The sequence below is a fragment of the Fukomys damarensis genome, unplaced genomic scaffold, assembly GCF_012274545.1.
Source record: "Fukomys damarensis isolate Sample0158 unplaced genomic scaffold, DMR_v1.0_HiC HiC_scaffold_20, whole genome shotgun sequence".
In the NCBI taxonomy this organism is placed as follows: domain Eukaryota; kingdom Metazoa; phylum Chordata; class Mammalia; order Rodentia; family Bathyergidae; genus Fukomys; species Fukomys damarensis.
The window spans coordinates 23,291,289-23,315,357 of NW_022900932.1; the positions used below are offsets into that span (position 1 = coordinate 23,291,289).

Genomic DNA, 24,069 nt, shown 5'->3' on the forward strand with positions numbered 1-24,069 from the left:
AATAAACTCAATTAAAGCTGAAAAAAAAAAAAGAAAGGATCTTATGTAGTGAAAGCCTCTTATTTTACAGATGAACAAACTGGGCACTACAGGATGATTATTATCATATAAGTATTTATTATAAACTACTAGTTGTTTTAGATGGCAGAACAGAATGCTGTCAAATACTTTAATACAGTCATGGATGGCTTCTGCCCAAATTTTTACTACATGAAATGGTACGATCTATTTTTCCTGCTAAGTTATTTTTATGATAAAATACTGGTCGGAATATTCTGATGAATCAGAAATATTTTCTTGTCAATAATTTAGGAGTTTGTTAAACTTTGAAGAGCAACACAGATTTTGAGAATTATTTCTAGATGACTAGTAATCACAGAGCCATGAAACAGAATGCACTCTATAAGGTAATCTTTAATGACCCTATGTTAGAAGAGGCAAAACATCATATGAATTCTTGCTTCCCAAGAAAGATCGTGTATTTTGCAAGGGTGTGAAATATAATAATGATTAGGAACTGGATAGCCTCTGGATATCTGTTGAGATTCTCACTCTGTTAAAAGTAAGGTAGGTGTTAAATTCTTGATTTGTCTTTCTGACAATTTCTTTTTTTTAAGAATTTTTAAAATTAAATTTATTGGTACATCTGTTTTTTTGACAATTTCATTTCTACAAATATTGAGGTACAGTGAGGGAAATTGCTTCTTTGGACCCTATACCGATTAAGAAGTAAAAACTGGTCAGCAGGTCTGCACCTGAGATCTCCCATCTGATGTTAGTTTTCTATGAGACCTTGTAGAGAACAGAAAACTGCAAGGTCTCTGAGTAGTTCTGTCAATTATACTTTTGTCAGCAGTCTGTGAGAGTTCTCACCTTTCCACATCGTGACTAACGCTTGATATCACCCTATAAAGTGTCTTTCAATCTGAAGAGGGTTAAATATATGTCATTGTTTTTAATAGAATATATTTTCAAATATTTATCAAGTATTTTGCTGTCTATGGCTTGCCTATGCCCTTTGACAATTTTACCTGTGTTGTTTACTTTTTTTATTGTCGATTTGCTGAAATTTGTTTAAAAAATCTTTCAAATGTAGCTTTTCCTTTAACTTTCTAAATAATAGGTTAAATAAATAGTTGTAAGAACTTTAATCTAAACATATTATTCGTCTTTTAATTCCCGTAAAAAATATTTATTGAGCAACTGTTTGTGTTCTGGTTTGTGATTTTTGGCCTTGAAAAAAAAAAATTCTACCATCAACAATGTCATAGATTTTTTTAAAAACAAGATTGAAGTACTGTTATTTAAAAATTAGATCTTTATTCTTTTTGAAATTTACTTTTATATATAACATGACATAGGGTGTCTTCGTTACTCTCTCATTGCTAGGACCAAACATTGGATACTTACAAGTTAAAGAAGAAAAGGTTTATTTTAGCTCACAATCTGTAGAGGTTTCAATCCACAGTCAGCTGGCTCTAAGGCAGGACAGCATAGCAGAGGAGAAGCAGTCCATGGCTGGGTAGGCAGAAAAGCAGCAGTGGCGCCTCCTTTTTACATTCCTTCCCAGCTACAAGTCTTTTGGGAGATGTCACCCACTCCCAGGGTGTGGTTTCTCTTTCCAGTACATCCATTCAGCCTATCCAGAAAAACGCTAAAGCAGTTAGTAGACTAATTCAGTACCACACACACTTAATCCCAGTATCACACACCCGTGGTACATCCATCTCCCAAAAGTCCCACCTAGGAGTACATGAGGCTTTGGGGAGACATCTAAATACAAGTCATAATATGGGGATCATTTTTTTATACTGCAAACAGTGTGGTCACCATCATGTATTAGTTTATCCTTCCTCAAGTTTTGCACACACACACACATACACAGTCTCCATTTTTTCTTATATTTGTATACATGCCCATGTATACATATATTAAAATAGAATACATGAAAATATACTGTACATATATACTTATATAATATATACAAATATAACGCATACATATGAAATACATATAATACTTTTTACTACTCCACATGTAAACTGTATAGGTTGATAAACAAATTGAAACATTCTGTTTCATTATTACATAGCCTATGACTTTTTGACTTTCCATTTTGTCGATTTGGTTCTTAAACTATCCTTGAAATAGTAATATCACAATATATTAATTATGGCTTTATACTACATCTTGAAATCCTTTTGGCATATTGGCTCACTTGCTTTTTTTGAAAATTTGAATTGTTATCATCAAATGTCATTCAATAATTTGAATTGGACGTGTTATAATGTTTTGAATTTTAGATTAGTAAGAATAACTAAGTATTAAATATTTCTATCAACAAACATGTTATATATATCTTTTAAATCAAATTTTACCCTTGAGGGATGCTTTAGTTTTTTAGTACTTATTTAAAAATTCCACAGCTAAAAAACTTCTATGTTCTGATAACTTCCAAAATTTTCTGCGTAGAATATTTTCTGAAATAACTAACTCATACTTATTTTTCCTTTGGTATCTCTATTTTCATATCTAGAAGACGTCTAAAACGTAAAAGAGTAAAACACTATTGTTTTTCCATTTCCATATCATTCTACCTCTCCTTCAGTCTACCAGCTTGAAACTACAGCATCGCCATTTGATTGCTTAAAGTGAAAAACCTGGAATAACACTATTGTTTTTCCATTTCCATATCATTCTACCTCTCCTTCAGTCTACCAGCTTGAAACTATAGCATCGCCATTTGATTGCTTAAGTGAAAAACCTGGAGTGAGGGATTCTTTATTCACAAAGAATCTGTTGAGCATTTATTATGCAGTACTTAGAGCTTATGCATCTGTGCAGCTTGTGTACGACTTACACTTCAAGTATTCAGTAGAAATACCTTGGGTGTTCAATAACTTTATTTCATATATAAATAAATGATAGATATCACTCTATATTTGTAAAGGGAAAGAAAACTTTTGGCAATTTTTACACTATTATTAATATTATTTTAAATTACTTTTTGCTACTGGGGATCAAACTTGGGACCTTGCACTTGTGAGGCAAGTGACGGCACCACTGAGCTAAATCCCTGGCCCCTTTACAATATTATTTTTATTATTTTTTTTTCTTGACAAAAAAATACAGGATTAGTTTGAGCTATAACTGATGAAAACAAACCTTTAAAATGACTGATTAGTTTATTTATGCTAACTGAGGATGATGCATTTCCTGGTAGGCTCCAGAAATCTGTTCTTGTCCTCATCATAACAATATTTCATTTTTCATTTGGATTATCAGTCATGACTTTTTAAAGTAAAACAATAAAGAAAACACTTTAACTAAAAGAATATTCCCAAAGAGTCTAGGTAAATTAACTGTCCAAATGAAATATGATAGTTATAAACATTAACCTATTGTATACTGAATACTACAAAGCCAATTACAAAGACAGGGAATAGGAGAATCATGCATCAACTAAAATGTATTCTCCAAAAGATTAGAGGTGTTAGTTAATAGTTATCTCAATGTGAATCCACACTTTGTTCTGGCTTTCAGAAAAGCTGAACGATTTAACATATTTTGTCATAGAACAAGTTCTACAAATGATTCTTAAGCTTGTCTGTACTTCAAATTCATTTTCAAACTGTATGTTATATGCTGTGGTTATTGCTATGGCATTTTGAGATTTGGGATCGGTATGTCTGGAGTGTAGCCTAGAATCTCTGTGTGCATATGTGTGTGTATGATTTCCACTTTGACATTATCTATTGAAATAAACAAAGAGATACCTTCAGGTCAACTTCCAGCAATTTATGGTTATAGATATGTGTGCAGGTGCACCAAAGTCTGTGAGTAAGGTTTTTAGGTATAGTTGTTTGTAAAGTTAAAAGCTAGAAACACAGGGAATGTTATAAGCTGTTTAAAATAGTAACTATCAACAAGATAAATGAAAAAAGAAAATTTCAGATAAATATGTATATGGTCCCATTTATGGCAAAATATATCAAGCTATTTATGTATACATAGAAAAAATGTTTAAAAGGTCTTCCTGGGAGTTTTTTTTTCCCCAGTAATGGGGATTGAATCAAGGGCCTTCATACTGACCTACACCTCCAGCCATTATTATTTTTTTTTTTTAATTTTGAGACAGAGTCTTACTAAATTGCCTAGGCTGGGACTGAAATTGTGATCTTCCTATCAGATGCTCAGAACCAGGGTGCTGGGATCACAGGCATGAATCACCATGCTGAGATTGTTGTGTTTATTGAGATAGGATATTGCTATGTAGCCCACCATGGCCACAGACTCACAGTCTCTTGTCTCTGACTCTTAGGGGCCAAGTTGTAGGTGTGCACAACCACACCCTTGTCATTAAAGTCTTAATGATGGTAGCCTTGGGAACAAAGGCAAATGAGAACTTTTACATTCCACATGATTTTTTTTTCTTTGACTTTTAATTTAACCAGACATTGGTATTTTATTAATTTCTAAACAAAACTCAGCCTGTTGAACATTTCCTTGACTGTGTGAGTCAGGTAAACCCTGGGTCAGGAGGAGCTGATAGGTTGGCACTTCACTTTTATTTATTATGTACAATTGAACTCACATAGGTGTCAGTGAATTGAATTGTCCTGGTTCTTTTACTGTACAGAAAGGACTACAACTCCAGTGATTTTTCCAGTTAAGGTAGTTTACTGTAAAAAAGAATTTTCACTTGGAGAATATTTTAGCAGGGTATGTCTGAGATAGGGACAAATCTTGAAAGTATCTCATGTGAAATTCTCATAAAAAGCAACAAAGAATTTCTAAGCAGGAAAGGTGGTCATCAAATCTTTAAAGGGCTGTGGTGTGAAAGTCTTGTTTTGAAGATGCCCAAGGAACACTACACATATGAGTTGACTCTCAAAGTATACAATTTCATCTCAGTATAAGATTTGTAGTAGAACTACCCTGAGCAAATCGGAGTTCATAGAAAAAGGATGGATCTGGAATTGCTCACCGCCATAGACATTTTACATAAAGAGGATGAGTGCTTCACTGAGTTACTGCTTAGAGGTTACAAGCCATTTGGCTTAGAAGTCTTTTAATAGCCAATCCTAAAATACTCTAATGGGTCTGTGTTGTTTTAAAATGAAATTAATTTTATCTAGTTTTATTTATTTTATCTGAAAATTACTATACATTCTTATTGTACATAATGTTTAGGTATAGGTAGTTAACAAATCTTGTTTCTCTTATTCCTCCCTTTCCTTTCTTCTCCTCCGTCCTACTCTTTCTAGATCCCCTTCTTCCATTTTCTTTTTCTTTCTTTCTTTCTTTCTTTCTTTCTTTCTTTCTTTCTTTCTTTCTTTCTTTCTTTCTTTCTTTCTTTCTTTCTTTCTTTTTTCCTTTCCTTCCTTCCTTCCTTCCTTCCTTCCTTCCTTCCTTCCTTCCTTCCTTCTTTCTTTCTTTCTTTCTTTCTTTCTTTCTTTCTTTCTTTCTTTCTTTCTTTCTTTGTTTCTTGTTCATGTTTGTAGTACATAACAGTTACATTCATTGTGCTTAGTGCCAGGCATTTAGCTCAGTGGTTCGGTGACCTGCCTCACAAGCTCAAGGACCCGAGTTCAATCCTGGTACCAAAACAAAAACAAAAACAAAAAAAACTTACATTCATTGTGCTTGGTTGATACATATATCTGGCATATTTTAAGTCTTCTTACACCCACTTCCCCCTCTAGTCCAACCTTCCAATTCTTTGCTCCCCTCTTATTTGCTAAAGATCTCCATTTCCTTTTATGTCTTCTTTCATTTGATTTTTATTTTTTGTACTTTGGATTTCTCATATACGAGAAACAATGTGAAATTTAATGTGTGTGTCTGATTCATTTTACTTAATATTGTATTTTCAAAGTGCATCCATTTCCCCACAAATGACTGAAACTCATCCTCCTTTATGGCAGAGTAGTATTCCATTATGTATTGATACCAGAGTTTTTTAATCCATTCATCTGTGGATGGGCATATAGGCTGCTTCCAAGATTTAGCTATTATGAATTGTGCTGCCATAAACATTGGTATACGTGTATCACTGTAATACGATGTCTTTCAAGCTTTTGGGAAGATCCCTGTAGTCCTTTTCAGGTAAAGGATAGAACTATGACCAGGGAGATAGGATAAATGAAGTACTATAGCTGTATTTGTTCTCTTGGAAGAATAAAGCTGTATACAGGGCTCAGTCTTTATTCCATTTAAAAAGATGACTTGGTAGGATATTTTAAAAATAAATATATATGCTTGTGAGAAAACGATTAGAGACATAAAAATAAGTTATAAAATACATTGATTATTTGGACTGATGTTTGAAACCTTATAAGCTGAAATTGAATAAAGACATTTGAAGTCGGCCTTAGCATAAATAAGATCTATTGTGCTAGTGAACTGATAAAATACTGCTTGTCAGAAGCACTGGAGGCATCAGAAGTCAAAGTGGATATTTGTTATTTAGTTCAATGAATTCTAAACATGGGACCATGAAAGCATTTTCATGGTCTATAGTGAAATTAGGTCACTGTAATCAGCTTTTACATAAAGTAAAAATTTATCCAACTGTTAAATACTGGATATTTGTACTTTCTACTTGCATAATATTTTTCAAAAACATTTCTTTTCAAAAACATTTCATTTCAAAGAAAGTGGAATAGTTTTTCATTGGTGAAAAATTTCCAAGACTGTTAGTCCTTCCTTTTCCATTCTGCCTCTTACTTTTAAAAATATATTTGTAGGCTGGAGGTTTAGCTCAGTGGTTCCGCCACCTACCTCACAAGTGCAAGGACTGAGTTCAATGCCCAGTACCAAAACCAAAAACAAAACATTGTAGCCTGAGAAGTAAAATATATTCAAAGTACTAGTTTAGATGTTTAACTATGTTTGTCAGTAACATGACCTATAGGCCAGATTATAACCTTAAAAATTATTAGAAAGTTTAGATTTTGAAATGGAGGAGATTCAAACATACTTGGCACAAGTTTATCCATGTCTAGAATGCCATACTGGGTTCTGGATCCTGTAATTTAAGGCCTAGTTAAAGAATAAGTTCTTTTAAGCTATGATGACTTATCACCATATCATGGGAAATGCTTAAACTAATCCAAATACACTGTGCCTTACCACAGACATTGGGCAAAGGATTCATTTTTGCTGATAGGAGTATTAGATATTTTGTCCATGGTGAATATACACTCATTTAGGCTGATTCTCAACAGTCCTTAGCTTTTCTAAAATCAAGTTAAATTTTCCAGTCATTGACTAATTTAAATATTTAACATAGTTTCATAGCGTCTTCTAGTTATACCCATCATCAAGTAATATTCAGTGACCTGATAGAACTAAAACAGCTTGCAGATACAACTAGTGTATTTTCAGTGATGTGAATGGGCATAAAGAGACACTATTTTTACAATCTTCCTTTTGCAGAATATGAAATTGCTTTCTGATGGGGTAGTATATTGGATTTGGTGGGAAAGGAAGTTAGTTGATTGTCCCAGACATAGAAGTATAAAAGCAAAAAGTATTTGGAGGAGGGTGTAGACTGGATATCATTATACTTACATTTAAATGTGAACAAATATAAGATCTATGGAAAAAAAATTTGGTTCCACTAATGTATCCAAACGGTAGTGCTAGACACATAGTAGGTATTCATGGTATTTAGTATGTGTGAATGATTGAGTGATTAAGTGAATGCTTATTCCTGAATAAACTCATTTCAGATTACAGGGATTGGCAATTAAATGGTGAAAGACAGTACTATTTTTCATTCTTCTTTGTTCTCTGGGAGGTATAGAAATTCTAATTTCTAATCAAAGTGATAAAAAGTCCCAGTATGACACTTTGTCTACTGAAATGCAAGCACTATGAAATGACTGGCATTATCTTCCCTTGCTTGGACAGGATTGTTTTGTTGCAATTGCAGCTTGTTCTGATTAAATTATGATGTCTTTACTGTATTTGGTACATTCTTCAGGAAGGACACTGGGTTATAACTTTCAAATTGAAAAATGTTCTGATTTTTATGTTTTTATTTGTTTTGTGATAAAAAGCTGTCATATTCATGGATTGAAAGCGTTTAATTTTCTAAATTCATGCTTTGGGAAAGAAAATATATTTATTTTGTCTTTAGTAGATGATGATAGATGTTTTTCTTCAACTGAACAATAGAAGACTCAAATAATCAATGTGAAATAAGTATTATTTAAGAATTCCAGGGTGCAACAAAAGCCATGACAAGACTTCTATAATTGTGCATAGTGTATTTATTTTCTCTTCAGACAATGAAAAAAAATAGACTAAGATTTTAGAAATAAACAGATCTGTCACAGTATAAAAAAGCCAAAATAAGGTGATTCGTTTTTAAAAGCTGATCATATTTGAATGGTCACTCTAAAAACTAACTAGAGTAATTTCTGGTTCAAAGTCTAATGCCAATTCCTTTCCAGTGATGGCACATTTGTGTTCAAAGATAGTGCATATTTGATTGCCACAATCTGGTTGTTTTCTAGGTCTGGAAATTAATGTCTATGCCTTTGTACTGTCATCATACTGCCTCTGTCTCAATTATATGATCAGCCTGTCCTGCTCACTCTAATGATCTCTTCATTTGACAAATATTTATTGACCACCTAGTATGGGTTATTAATGAAGTTTGGTTGAGCCATATCCAGAACTAAATATAATTTAACATGAAGACCAAGGCAAGAGTTTTACAATTAGTCACAACTCAGAGAATATTTACCCTTGTTGATGCTGCAACATTAACCATCAGTTTGATATTAATATTTGTGGTATAATGCTAAGTATGTCAACATAAAGGATCTGCACTAGCCTGATGATGTTCTAGTTATAGAGGAAAAATTTTGGAGCTTTGCTTATATTAAGTTTAGAGCAAAAAAGGTAAATTAATGTAATTTGATATTTGGAGAGGAAAATATTGAAATAGCATAGGAGTTGGATATTTATAGAGAACTCAGAGAGGATTTACAGAAAAGTGACATTTTCTGTAAGTCTTGTTTTTTTATTTTTTATTTTTATTTTTTGGTACCAGGGATAGAACTCAGGCCCTTGTGCTTACAAGGCAGGAGGTGGAACCACTGAGCCAAATCCTTGGCTTCTTAAAGGATTTGGACCCTTAGGACAATATAGAAAGGGCATGTTATGCAGAGGAAATTTATAATTGAAATTGAAAATGAGTAATTGAGTCAGACTAAATTCATTATTTGTTAACAGGAGCTACTGACATTCTTTGTTGTATAGGACTAGCACGGTGGTAGGGTTAGACATGCCAGAAAAATTAGCATCAGCATTACACAACTAGCACCTCCCTTAGCTCTTTTTTTTTTTTTTTTTAAACCAGGGATCAAACTTGGGACCTTGTGCTTGCAAGGCAGGTGGCTGAAACACTGAGCTATATCTCCCACCCTCCCAGCTGTCTCTTTAATGATCACAAAATGGTTCTACACATTTCCATCTTCCTCCAAGGATGGTGACACTACTAGTGGTAGAGTATATGCCATGGAAAAAGCAGCTTGTAGCCCTATTGCTCTATGAAAGAATTTAATTTGGTTTAGTAGTTTTTATTTAGTCATTGTAGCTTTTGAATAGGAGAATGAAATTATCACAGCTGTACTTCCTGGGCATTAATCTGGAAACAATTAATAGAATAGAAAAGAAGAAGAGACAGAACCAGTTGAAATTATTGATAATACATGCAGAAAGTAGGATTTGAGGAAGGGATACAGAAATAACATTTTATAAAGTACAAAAATTGTATATGGTCTATATAAATGGATCAGCAAGAGAAAATGCATTGAGTGACTATGATGCTGGAGGTGAAAGATGGTGAATTTGAGGTTATCCAATACCTAGGAAGACAGCAGTTTTACAACAGCAACTGGATATAAAATGAAGGACTAAACACTTAGGGAAGAACATAATAGATCAGAATAGATAGATAGATAGATAGATAGATGGGTGATAGGTAGATAGTCAAAGATACAGATAGAAAGAATACTATCTGCTCACTCAGGTTTTTATAATAGCAAACAACACTACCAGAATTGAGATGCCATGGCTAAACATAGTAGCTATTCATATAGAAGTTATGACTGGAATCATGTAGATGAGATTGCTAAACAAAAAGGAAAGTAAAAGGATCAAAGTTTATTGGTATATTTTAGGTATACAATACAGTTACATTGACGACTGCGTTCTCGTACCTTTACATAACTTATCTTGGTTCTTATTTTTCCCCACTCCCCAGCCCTACTTTCACCCATTCCACTCTTCCCTGTTTACGAAGATATTGTTTCCATGTTTTTCCTTTTCACATATTTTTCCCTTTTTCCCTTTCCCCTACCCCTCCCGCTTCCTCTACTCTTTTAGACCTTTTCTTCCTAATACACAATATCAATTACACATTTTGATCCTTATTTAAACTTTTAGTTTTTCACACCAGAGAAACTATTTGGTATTTACATATGTGTGACTTATTAATCTCACTTAAATATGGCCTCATTGTGCATCCACTTAGCTATAAATATCTCCAGTTTCTCATTTTTTATGGCTGAGTAGTATTCCGTTTTATAAAAGCAAAACACATCTTCTTTATCCAGTCTCCAGTTAATGGGCAATTGGTCTGTTTCCAAATTTTAGCTATTACCAACTGTGCCACTATGAACATGGGTGCACATATATCACTGTGATACGATTCTTTTAATTCTTTTGGGAAGATACCCAGCAGAGGAATAGCTGGGTCAAATGGGACTTCTAATTCCAGTTGTGTGAGGTATCTCCATATTGCTTTCCATCAATGGTATAAGCTTAATTAAATACAATTAAGAGCAGATGAAGAGAAATCTGAGCTTAAACTATCAGTAAAATGAGGAAAGTTCAGAAATGTGGCTTGTCAGAAAAATTGCACACGGAGCTATAATTTAGTCACATGTTCAGCAATGTCAGATTCTCTAGAGAAGTCCAGTGGGGAAAGGACTGACAACATGTAATGTAGTAGGGAATGAGGGAGTCAACGCTGGACATAGCAACAGAAATTCCAGTGGAACTGTTAGAAAAGAAAAGAGAATAGAGGCCAGAGGTACCTCCCAATTTTTTCTAGGAAATGAAAAACATATCTAATTGTAGAAAAAGAAAAAACATCTTCTCAGCCTATCACTCTATCTCACAGGATTTTTAACCACTGAGTCCTATTACATCTTTTACTTTAAGTCAAATTTTTAATATTGCTTTCTGTTTCCAGGTTCTATATAGTACATTATAATTTTAAACAATTCTAATCATGTTCTCCAAACTATGAATTTTATTAGATGAACTCACATTCAGGCAGCTAAAAATTATTATGAGTAATCACAGATTATTGGTAATTAAGTAAATATGATATCTTACACTTGTAAGTGACTTAAATGAATTTTAAATATACAAACATTATAAAACATTGCAAGAACTTAGAGAACATCTATGTAAATCAAAAGGTCATGATAGTGTTGAAAAATATTTGATTGTAATAATATTTTAGAATATCATATTAAACATGAACCTGAAAAACAATCAGTTCCAGGATATTGATCCAAATGGAAATGTCCATGAACAATTCTGATCAGAACTTGAAAATTGATATGATTACTATTTGTGACCATATGTCCTGAAAACATCTAAACCCTGTTATGACAGCTTCTTGATCAAAGGACCTTGTAGAAATCCAATCAACTGTTAATCCTCTTCTTTGTACAATGATTACAAATTATAGTCTTAAAATTGAAAGACTCTGGGGCCTCATTTTATATAAGTGGCAATGCCCATTACCATTATATCCCAATTTAAATTCAGAGTGGTTTTCTGTATTATCTTCCAAAGAACATGTTCCAACTCCATATCACACAGGATCAAAAGCTTCAGACTTGCAGATGACCTCTGGATTCCTGGAATATAGTCTGATTTGGAAAATGAAGTGGAATAGTCAGATTTAAAAGAGCAATGAAGTAGACTTAAGAATAAATATGAACAAATCTATACTGTATAGACTAATGATTACTATTTTTCTATTCTATAGTTACTGTTCTAAAGCTGCCTTTGTAGACACTGTTATATATTAATGTGTCATTTTGGTTTCAGAGGGAATGGGACAAAGAGCATTGGCAACAATTTAAGCATTATCTCATGGGCTCAGTGTAAAAGGAAATGTACAGTTGGGCATGGTGGTGCACACCTGTAATCCTACCACTCAGGAGGCTGAGGAAAGAAAATCACCATGAGTTTGAGGCAAGCCTGGGCTACATTGTGAGTTCAAGATGAACTTAGATTACATAGCAAGATTCTGTCTCAAAATAATAATAAAATTAAAAGACAGTATGCAAATACCAAATCAAAGGGAATAAATCAATGTATCAGAACATCAAAATCTAGCATCTGTAAGATCATTTCTCCATTGAATGAATTGGGTCTGTGAAATTTATGAATCAAAATGTTTCCAGGAAGTAGTAAATTATCAGTGTGGCATTACATAGTTTATCTTTTACATTTAAATTTAACCTTGGTTTTGGCCTACTCTTACTAGAAGTAAAATTAATGTACTTATATCAAGTGAAATCTGACTCTGTTTAGTTGAAGTCAAAATGAGTTAATGAAATAAATAAAAATTTCTTTCAAGTTTTGCCCTGAACATATTTTTTGAAAGTTTATATACCAGATTTAGCTCAGTGGTTTCACTGCCTGCCTTGTAAGCACAAGGTCCTGAGTTCAGTCCCCAGCATGAACATATATGTAGCGAGTACACAGTTGCAGTTGGCAACGTTGCAGGAAAGATGCTATGACTCATACATTTGAGTTGTGGCAAGTACTTTTAGGGGTATCATCTTACTTTTGTAATTTTCTTGTGATGAATGAATTATTGGATTCATTTTATATATAAGGGGGCAGAAATTCAGAATTGCTAAGCAAGTTACCAAAGGTGAAAGAAACAAAAACCAAATGCTTTAAAATGTAAGTACTATTAATTCTTTTTGGTTTTAGAATTATTAAATAAGTAGAGTTTGGTCTATTGAGAGTTTTATCTTTCTGCAAAGACCATAGACTTTTCTATAAAAATATCTTAAGAACCCTTCATTGCAATATTGGGTCTATAAAGCTTTTTGAATCTTGTATATTTAACTGCAGTACTCTGGAAAAGGAGATTGAAAAATACATCAGAAAAAGGGAAAGATATCCCTTGTTCTTGGTTAGGAAGAACCAGTATAGTAAAAATGTCCATACTTCAAACACTGCTATATAGATTCAATGAAATCCCAATTGAAATTCCAACAGCATATTTCACAGAACTAGAGAAAACAATCCAAAAATTCATTTGGAACTGGAAGATACTTAGAATATAAAAGCAATTCTAAGCAACAATGACAAGGTAAGGTGGTATTCAATCCCCAACTTGAAACTGTACTACAAAGCTTACTTATTGAAAAGTTTCTGCACAGCAGAGAAACTACCAACAGAGTGAAGAGAAAACCCACAATGTGGGAAAACATTTTTTACCAGCTTTTCCTCAGCAAAGGACAACTATCTGGAATATATAATAAAGAACTAAAAAAAGATAAGATCCCCTAAATTAAAAGACCCATTCAAAAAATGGGCATCTGAGATGAATAGATATTTCTCAGATGAAGAAATAGAAGCAGAAAATAAACATGAAAAAAATGTTCCCTGGTCATTCGAGACATGAAGATGAAAAGAACACTGAGATTCCATCTCACCCCAGAAAGAATAGTTGCTGTCAAAAAAAAAGTCAACCATTTACAAATGCTGGTGGGGCTATGGGGAGAAAGGAATGCACCTTTAATTGTCTTTCACATATGAGTGCTACTGAATATTTCTGTGGATCACAATGAAGCTATTTAAAGGTGTAGGTGACAGAGGCCAGAAAAGTGATTCTAACATGTAAAATGGCAAAATGTAAATCTGGAAGAAATGGATAAACTGGAAAATGCTTGCATTAAGACCTTCAAATTCATTTTCAAAAACAATTTGAAGTCACTTTTTCCCATTAGCAAGGAGAGATAACCACACCTAGTACCGAGAACTTTATTGTAGAGGAATATTAGATTTCTTGTTTTCCTTTTTAAAAATCCAATAATTTAATTTAGATGTGAATGCATTTTCTAAGCAGTATATTTTATATTATGGAAAAATATATTGAGAAAAAGTCTTTGGCCTGAAGATGGCTTTGGTGTTAATCTGAGAGTAGGCCCTTGGGAAAAGAGAGCAGACTAGTTTGAGGGAGTCTAGGAAGAAAAGTCTGAAGTGTAAAGGATGTCAGAGATCCCGAGTGGAAAGCTGCCTGTGTGCTCTTAGACAAATAGATACATCTGTCTATAGATGGGGAGGAAAAGGCTTATTAACCATATTTTGCTGGTAAATTAATACAGACATAGTCGCTATCTCCACTGTTGAACTCTGCTTCTTAGTCCTGAGTGCACTGTCAACTGCCAATAAATAATAATATTATTTTGAGTAATTGTCAGATGTTGCCTATAAATCATGAAATTCAAAAGCAAATATTTCGATACCAATGTAAACAAAAGTATAATTTAGATAATATTTTTCAGTTGTTTGTAACCTATGTTTAGAGATTTCATAACAAATATTTCTAGACATTACACTGGTACACTAGGTTTTTAACTTATATGTTGACCAATGCACAGTTTTTGGGACTCACCTCACTTAACACAGAAGAGCCATACACTCATTCCACAAATTGTTTTGGTTTTTGTACTGGCCTCATAGTAGGCACTTTTCTAGGCCCTGAGGATGTTATACTAAATACAATAGCCACCATACTAGTGATTAGGAAGCTTGAGTTCTGAGAGTGATAAACAATAGGCAAGAAAATTAGATACTTTTGATTTTTTTCAATACCACTATGATGAGGTATTATACACATTAAAAAGTTCATATATTTAATTTATACAATAAAATGAGTTTGGAAATAAGTATACATGTATGAAAAACCTTTACCTCTTTCAATTCCATAGACACATTATTACCTTCTAGTGTTTCCTCCTATCTCTATTATTATTATGTGTATATAAGAAAATTTAAGATCTAATCTCAATAAATTTTAACTATGCAATTCTGTTACATATAGGAGAATGTATGATGAATCCATTAACAAATTATTCGAACTATAGTTATTTTTAGTACTTCTGTTGTGTGATTCTTATAGTAGTGAAAAGTGATGCATACAACATCTTTGAAGTAGTATATCCTGAATTTGACTGTATACCTAGCTTTACCAATGAGTTTTATATGTCCGGCAATTTTTATGTTCCAATTAGCTATCTTTCATTTCAATTTTTAAAAACTCCCATAAGCTGTCTTGCAAGTGTAATAGTGATGAACACCTCAGCTTCTATTTATCTAGGGAGATTTTAATCTCTCCTCCATTTCTGAAGAAAATCTCTGCCAACAGGAAGTATCTTTAGCAGTTTTATTTTTCTTCATGTTAAATATTTTATTATCATTTTCTCACTTGGCCTGAAAAAAAAAATCTATTGATGCTCTTGTTGAGCTTTGTTTGAGTGTGATGAGTCAATTTCCTCTTCCTGCATTCAAAATTCTATTTGTCATTGATTTTTGACAATTTTATTATAATGGGTTTTGGTAAGGATATCTTTATATTAAATCTGTTTGGAGTTCTTTGAGATTAAAGTTTCTGGATGTCTATTTACCTATACAGATTGGGACAGTTTCTGTAATTTTTCTTTACATATGGTTTCTTACTCCTTCTCTTTCCTACTTCTTCTAGGATATTCATAATTCATGTATTTCTCTATTGATAGTGTTTCAAATGTCCTGTAAGTTTTCTTCATTTTTTCAGTTGTATAATTTTTATATACATAACTATAAGTCATTTATCTTTGAATTCTCTGATTCTTTCTTTTAATTGATTAAGTGTTCTGTTGAAGTTTTCTGTTGCATTTTGAATTTAATTTATTATATTGTTCAATGTCAGAATTCCTGAAATTATTGTTACTTTTCAATATGTATATTCTTGAATTGTTTTTTACTCCACTATGGTGCTAGAACCTCTGATCTGGAATCTAGGATCCCATAGTTTTCTTGTACATATTTGTTAAAATTGGTGTTTGTAGGAAGACCTGTGAATGGGGACTTTTTATTCCACCACCTTGATGGATTATTAAAACAGGATGATTTTGTATAGTAATAGATAACAGTATTCAGCTCTTGTATGTAGCAGACACATTTACAGATACTTTTTACACATGAATTCTGTCCTTGTTACTAATAAACTGACATGGAATATGTTAGTATTTGTATAGTTTTAAAGATACTGAAACAGACATTCAAAAAATTCATTTAACTTGTTTAATTTAAAGAAGGAAGACTCTTTGAGCCTTGATTCAAACTTGGGCAATACTATTACCCTTCATTCTACATATCCTCTTATGAGGAAAATGAGATAAAATAGTGAATAGAAAAAAGATTATGGAAAAAATATCTTGATGGGTGATGTTTGAATAGATAGATTTTCAGCAAGAAAGTACAAGCCATGTAAAATCCTGGGGTAGAACTTTGCAAACACAAAACAATAAGTACAAAAGCACCCTGATGGAAATGAAGAGGTGCAGGGCTGGGGCAATGAGGGCAGGGATCAGACCATGCAGAACTATGTTTTAGAGACATATTTCATTCATTATGTTTTAAAAATAATTGTTTTTTTCCCCTCTCATTTAGTTTATTGGTACATTTTAGGTATACAGTACAGTTACATTCATTATTGGGATCTTGTACCTCTACATGACAGGTCTTGGTTCTCATTTTTTCCCCTTGTCCCTGCCCTTCCTTCACCCACTCCTCCTCTCCCCATTTACAAACACTTTATTTCCATTTTTCATTTTCTCATATGTTTTTCTTTTCCCTTATTACCTTTCCCGTGCCCTTCCCATTTTCCCTACACCTTTAGCCCTTTTCTTCCTATTTCATACCGTCAATTATATTATTAGGATCTTATGTACTATTATTGTTTATTCACACCAGAGAAACTATTCAGATTTACACGTGTGACTTATTTATTTTGCTTAGGAGTATATCCTCAATACGTATCCATTTTCCTATGAATGAATCTATTTTCTCATTCTTTCTGGCTGAGTAGTATTTCATTTTATAGAAAAACCACATCTTTATACAGTCTCCAATGGATGGGTAAATGGGCTATTTCCAATTAGAAATAATTGTAATGGTGTTAGTAGATATTAATAAGTGATCAAATAAAATAATCAGGTATGGATGTTGAGGTTCGAATTCTGACCATCACAATAAATACTCATGTCATTTAGTAGAAAAGGAAAGGTTGAAGAGAAGTTATATGGGATGTGGGAAAATAAGTTCTATTTAGACATGACTAGATTGAAATACTATATGGAAACATAAGATGACAGGGATTTCTGCTGTGAAGTTATGAAAAGATATTTTGGAAAGAAAACTCAGTCATTAGTGTACAGATTTTTAAAACTATTTGGTGGTATTTTACAATGTCTTAGTTACTTTCCTTGTTAGTGTGACACAATACTTGACACCCAAAAGTTAAAAGAAGAAAGGATTATTTGAGCTCACAGTTTGTAGGGGTTTCAGTTAATAGCTAACTACAAAGCAGGACAGCAGGCAGAGGACATCACCAAGGAGAAACTGTCTGTGGCTTGGCACAAGAAGCAGGAAGCAGCAGCAGTAAGCCTCCCTTTCCTCGTTACTCCATTCAGGCTACAAGCCTATTGGCTGGTGCCATTCACACCTAGCCTGGGTCTTCTGTCTTCAATAAATTCATTCAGCCACACCTAGAAGTGTACTAATCTAGTCAGTGGACAGATTCAGTTATCGTTCACCCATAATCCACACTCACATATACTGGATGCAGGCATCTCTGAAAAGCTTCACCTATGAGAGCACGAGGCTTTGAGGGGACAGCGAGGTACAAGCAATAACATAATATAAAAGGAAGATTTAACATTCCAAAGAGAGAAGAAGGAAAACTAGAATCACTGGTTATTCCATGGTTCATCTAACAACAGAGAAAGAGAAACTCATAAGAAGAAATAGAAATATAATTATCAAAAATTATGTGAAATAGTGGAAACAGTGGAAAACTACAGAATTACTTTCAAGAGACGAAGTTTAACCTAGACAATTTTTTTTTTGCTTCAGACTTTAAGTAAGATGAAAACTGAAAATAGCTCTCTACATTTCAGAGACAAACAGATGTGATGGATAAACCATGATTCAATGGGGCTTTAACAGTTTTGGCTGTATGGTAATTTTTTTTTAATAAAGTGACACCAGCACTCTTAGAGCAGTACCTTTTCAAGTTTATTTCCCAGACCCAAAGCATCAATATCAGGTGGAACTACTCAAAGTGGCAATACTCAAGAACCCCACCCCTCACTGATCTCCTGAGTCAGAAACACTGGGATGTGTCCATCGGTGCCTTGTAAAGTCATCAGGGAATTCTGATGCATGCGTCATATTCATGTAGGACAGTGGCATGATTAAGTAGCCTAGGACAGGGTTTGGAGGGCGGGTGGTATATAGCTATTACCAATTCCTAGTCAGTGATGACTTGAAATTAGCTATGATGAGAGTATATTTACCAGCAAAAACAGGTGTCCCCTATGGTACATATCAGATCTCCCTTTCTTTCAGTGAGTATGTTCAATATCTTTCAATACACAGCTGTTGGAAGATTTGTTAAATCTATGGTAGATCTTCTGAATTTGCTCTTCTAACAAGTTCTTAGTATTGATGCTGATGGTCAAGGTCCTACAAATTAAGAATGATTAGAAGTAAATTAGTTTTATGCTTCATATTTCACAATTGTTCTTACTTTCCCTCCTTGACATTTCTTGGTTCTTAACTTTATTTTTTCATTTGCTTCTTTCTTCATCCTGTATAACTAGTGAATTCAAAGCTGCATCTTTCATTCTGTTATCATTACCATTACTTTAATCTAGAAATCCATTACTTCTGACTTTCATTATTACTGTAGCGTATCTCTATGACAGTCTTTTCTAATTTACCTTGTATACAGTTTTAAATTTCTCTTCTTAATTCCCATCCTTGGCATAAAAGGGCAGCCTAGGACCACTATCCATGACTTCATCTTTTGAATTTAACAAGTCTATTTCTGTGTTTAGGCTTTTACTCATGGCCTACATTTATTTAATTCCATTGCTAGTGATCCTCCTTACAAAAGTTATCATCCTGTACATTCCAATCAATGATATATTTTACCCACATGCATTTTCAGGTTCTTTAATTACATTTTTGTGGCTAAGATGAAAAGGCGAAGATTAGATATTAATGCAAGTAAGGAAATCACAATAAGGTAACATTAAAAATTGAGTAAAAAGATAAATTTTATCCTGAAGATATCAAATTTTTACAAGAGGAAGGCATATAGCTTTAAAAATATATCTACTCTTTCCTAAACACTGTGATAAATATCTCCTTACATTATCTCACTTGTCTTCTTCCAGCAACTCTGTGAAAGTCTATGGTTGTATAGGTACCTGAAAATCCAGAGCTCTGATTAAATTTGTGGCTGAGTCACCATATCTTGCCAAGCTAGTATAAGTAAAAAATCAACAAGGAACATTTAACAGCAAGCACTATTAAATCTATATTCAAATTAAGTATTATCTTTAGTATTTATAATTTTTTCCAAATTTATCTGACTGAAGTTCATGTGGGAGGTCGCATAAAATTCCCTAATGCTCAATATGAGTTGATGAAATGATACAGGTACTTAAGTAAAGCTAACATATCCTAATGGAAATACAGTGTCTATGTCAAAGAAAATAAATATTGTTTCCTGCATAGTCTTTTTAGCCAATGCTCACTTGTAGTATAGACATTATATTTAAATGAATTTTAGAGAATAAAATGGTGATACTAGAAGGATATCTTAGTGGGAATATTACTGTTGCATTAAAATTTTGCCACATGGAAGGGCTAGAGCACCTAGAAGGTAAAAATGGGCAAACGCCTAGAAATTGAAGAAGGATGGGCCTCAGCTCAAAGTCAGTGTAAAGAGAAACTTTCCTGGAGTCAGAGCAGCTCAGCAGTGGACTGGCTTAACTCAAGAAGCCATTGAGTCAACAAAGTCTGAGACACACACCTGTAAACCCAGCACTGCGGGAGGCTGAGGCAGAAGAATGGCAAGTTCAAGCCTAGCCCTGGCACCTCAGCAACTTTGCATGACCCTGTCTCAAAATTGAAAAACAAATAAATAAAGGGAACTGGTGATGGAGCTCGGTCCAAAAGCCTCAGATTCAATTTTCAGTACAAAACAAACAAACAAACAGGAAAAACAGAAAGCAAAAAAGCAAGAGAAAGAAAGACCAGGTGATTTCTTATTATTGAATGTGATCAAGCAAAGTATTTTCCATCTTTAAAGATTGGATATTGTTATCTTTCATTTTACTTTCAGGCTTTTTTTATTCACAATGATCTCTCCCCCTTCTGGTATGTGTCACTTATAGAGCACGTTTAATAGTGAAAGTACCGGAATGCTCTACTCCCATAGGCACTGACAGTACTCACCAACAACGCTCCTTTCACTGACAGTCCCCAAGAGGAAAACAAAAACACTTTACATCCCACTCCATAGTGTTCTGCAAACAGGCCGGAGTTCAATAAACACTTGTTGACTGTTCAGTAATTTTCAAGCCTGCTGAGACTGTACTGTTTTGCAAGGTCAATTATAAACATTTCTCAGAGCCAACTCAAGTTCTTCAAATGATACAGATGATGTTGTATTTTCTCCTTGTGTAGGCACGATCATAATGCCGAAAAACATTCCAGCAAAATAGGATAAAACTATTGTTTTGGTTTTCTTAATAAGAGGAGACAGGAAAATAATTCTCATTTAAAACCACTCCCACTCAGTTAAGCATATTAAATAGTACTCTGCCTGGATAACTGATCTCTGTGCATGTGGCTTCCACAAACAAGTACTTTGAAAGCGTTACAAATGCCAGTTCTCTTTACTTCTGCACACATATAACCCCCTTTCTCTATCTCTATTAATCAAATGCACCATCAGTTAATAGTATATTTGCTCTTCTTTACAATTACAGTTTTATTGTCTTTTCTCTCTCTTTATAAATACTGCAAACTATGACTAATATTAATATAAAATTAATCTCAATTCCCACATTACATGACCATACTAAAAAAAGGCTGTAGCAGTCTTAATAAAGGTTGTTGATTCCACTACTGTATCAAATGTAAGGTTGACTTCCTGAATAATTCTTCTCATTTCTGTTAATTTCCTCATTCACTTCATTATATATTTTAGTACAATTTTAATCAAATTTGTGTCTAAGTGAATTACGTGGCTTTAAATATTTAGATAAATACCCTAATAGAGGGTAGAAAAATCTTTATTTCCTTTGTTGCCTCAAATTGAAATATGTAACAATATGTAACATGTCTTATGCTGATATATAGGGAGCCTATGTGAGTTTTTTCGTATCTTAAATCAAAACTAGAAAGAACTATGGGTTCCTCTTTTGAAAATAGGAGATACCATCTTTTGTATTAATTAATAGTGTGGCTTTCCACAAGTTGCTTGACCCTTAAACTTTGGCTCTTCAGTCTTTATTTTGTGAGTATACTCAGATTGGATTTTTAGATTATTTCTAGATCTGACATTTTACAGTTTCAGGAAAATTTTAACTTGGTGGATGTTTGAGCCAATTTAAAATGTTTTAAACACATAATAAATATTTTACATTATCATTTTTCTGATTGAAGCAATATCCTTGAATTAGCAGTTCATAATCTTCAATATTGCTTGACCTTATGCTATTAAAGCTTTTCTCCCCCAAAATATTATCCCTTTCAATATTTCTTTGTACCTCTTTAAAAAGTAATTCATTTTGTTTTACTTTATTATTTTTTAAAAAGGGAATGACTAGCATTTATTTTGGGAATCAGTACAACAATGCATGTATCATGGTACATGAAGCCTATTTATTTTATTTCCATTGAAATGTGTGGGATAGTTCTTCCCTTAATCTCATTAACACCATTTTTTTCCTTAAGTGTTCTCATTTTAGGGCAAAAGCAATGGAAACAAATATGAGTCAAAGTATGTTAAACCATCTGTATTAGAACAGATTAAACAACTGTCATTTTTGTTAATATTAACGTATCTTAACATATATGCTATATTTTAATTCAAAGTACATATGCAACTCCTGAAAAATATAAAAATAAATTGCTGCTTCTATTCAGTGATTGGTTAAACCCAGTTTTATACGTATGCCAGTTTCCTAACTTGTGATGTTAGCAGCCCCTGCTGCTATGAATACATAATAATACGGAGAACAACAGTGAGGACATTTGTAGTCAGACATTATTGGCTTTCTCCAAAATCCATCCCACTTCCTTCCCTCATTAACCCAAACTCACTATCCGCTTATTGGACTTGAATATATTTTGTCCCAGTTAGCATGAAAGGAAAGCCCTTCTCACCTGCATCTCTACCCACTCCCCAACGTGTACCGCCCTTCTCTTTGAATGCATTGTGACCAAGGACACTTACAAACCTGACAGCTACTGGCAGCCTCTGACAACCAGGAATGAAACCAATTTCCAAGCAATCCGAAACTCAAGGATGCATGGTAGAAGTTAGAGGAAATGAAAAATAAAACATGTTTTTAGTGATATTTAAACATGCCCGATAATCCCTCACTTGAGATATACAACTAAACTTTTTCAATTATGTATGATAATACATTTATTTAGGTGCGGATCCACTTGACTTAAATTCTCTGCTATTTGCACTCAGAAGGATTTTAACTCATACAGCTGCTTTTGGACAAATTAATTTCTCATCTCCGCCACCCCCACTGCTACCGCCAATTCTTGTAACGAGAGACAATTTTAACTCAGCTTCTTTTTCCCTTGTCCAACCTTGGAAGTATACCTTGGGTTACCCAGGACTCACAACTGTGATATTTGATGCTCAAGAACTCTGTTGTCTTTCATCCCTATCTAAATGTGCTCAAGCTGTTCTCCTTCACATTCCCTACATGTCTCTGTATGTGGATTATGAATGGAGTAAGAAGATAATTAGGTACATTAAGGTGAAAGGGTTCATTAATTCATCTTCATAACCATATCACAATTATCAATCTCCCCCAAATACTGTAAAATAGAAATATTCTAAATTGCTGGTTTTTAAGAATTGTATTAAAAAGGAATAATCTAGCCTATAGATTATTTTTTCATTAAAAATGGTACTAGTGAAGCCAGTATTACATTATGATAGGATTTACATGGTAAATGAAACATAAACCTATCAAATCTTTAATCAATTTCAATCCCATTATCTCTTTCTGTTTTTTCTACCCACTCTTACTTGTTCTCTTCCTCATTTCCAAAAGTCTAACTCCTAGTTTCCTCTTCTCTCTCCTTTATTTATTAATTTTGTGAGAAGTCACATGCTATTTAACTTTTGGAGTCTGGCTGATTTCACTCAACATGATACTTTATAGTTCCATCCATCTTACTGCAAATGACCTGATTTCTTTTCCACGTAACAAATCATTGTTTAAACCACTCTGTCTAAAGTTTAGGGATGGTGCCATAAAGTCTAGGTTCCTGCCTTCAAGAAATTTATGGCTTAGAGAAGCCTCAAGTAAATTATTATATAATTAAGTATGAAAATTACTATGGGCAAAAGAACAGAAGCATATAGTGTCCCAGACACAGATACTGAGAAAATTTGTTGGAGTTTAGCTGGATTATTAACATCATGTACATGGCACATCTTGAATCTTTTCATTTTCCCTTTTTCTCTCCCATTCCCTTGCCTTCAGTCTCCTAGAGCCATTCCCATTTACAAGAAATTGATCCTATTGTTTCCTTCTATCCATCCTTTGTTTTGTTCTTTGTACTTTGCCTTACTCAAATGAGAGATACTCTACAATGTTTAAGCTCATGTGTCTGATTTATTTCACTCAACAT

General features: G+C 33.4%; 1 protein-coding gene across 4 annotated transcripts in view; it reads left to right on the plus strand.

Annotated features, from left to right (window-relative positions):
- The window catches only part of Ctnna3 (catenin alpha 3), a 1,561,788-nt gene that overhangs the window by 975,478 nt on the left and 562,241 nt on the right, over window positions 1–24,069 (plus strand). The window lies entirely within an intron of this gene.